Source organism: Ochotona princeps, chromosome 20 (assembly GCF_030435755.1).
Source record: "Ochotona princeps isolate mOchPri1 chromosome 20, mOchPri1.hap1, whole genome shotgun sequence".
NCBI classification, from domain to species: Eukaryota; Metazoa; Chordata; class Mammalia; order Lagomorpha; family Ochotonidae; genus Ochotona; species Ochotona princeps.
Genome location: NC_080851.1, coordinates 30,413,244 through 30,413,864, shown reverse-complemented (window position 1 = coordinate 30,413,864; position 621 = coordinate 30,413,244). Strand labels below are relative to the sequence as shown.

Here is a 621-nt window from a genome sequence, read left to right as displayed (position 1 = left end):
AATGGGTGTCTTTCATGAATTTTCACAAGTCCATCATGCTGCCACTGAGGTGTCGCCCAACAACGTAGGAGATTGTCGGTCATTCTGTTGAGTCCATCTTGTACTGCATGCATGAGGACATACTTCTGTTTCCACTTATAAACATATTAATTTCTGCTACATTTCCATAATGCGTCCCCTCTAGTTCAGTCCACCACGTGGAGAAAAAAAAAGTGAGCCTTCATCCATATGAAGTTAATGAACATATAACAAAGGTATCAATGTGACGCTAGAAAAATATGGAACACTTCATGAATTTGCGTGTCATCCTTGCACAGGGGCCATGCCAGTCTTCTCTGTATGGTTCCAATTTTAGTAATTTGCTGCTGAAGTGAGTTAAATAGTTCTATTTTTAAAAAGGCGGGAACTTTCTTTTTAAAACTACTTTAGTATTAGAGCCCTGCTGGAATTATACTGTCTCAGCATTCTCACCCCCAGACATTTCTTCCTGTATCCAGGTGGTATTTGTAAGCTTGGAGCATAAACCCCTAGTACTTCCATTACATGGTGAATCACTGAAGAACAATGAATCATTTCCCATTTATAAACCATGAAGCGCACCAAAGGTATTTTCCAAAGATT

At 39.3% G+C, this 621-nt stretch overlaps 1 non-coding gene across 1 annotated transcript; it reads right to left on the bottom strand.

Moving 5' to 3' along the window:
- Positions 1-272: 272 nt before the first annotated feature.
- On the bottom strand, positions 273-377 carry LOC118758187 (U6 spliceosomal RNA). Its single transcript, XR_004995580.2, has one exon. It is a non-coding gene; the product is annotated as a U6 spliceosomal RNA (small nuclear RNA).
- Between the last annotated feature and the right edge of the window lie 244 nt (positions 378-621).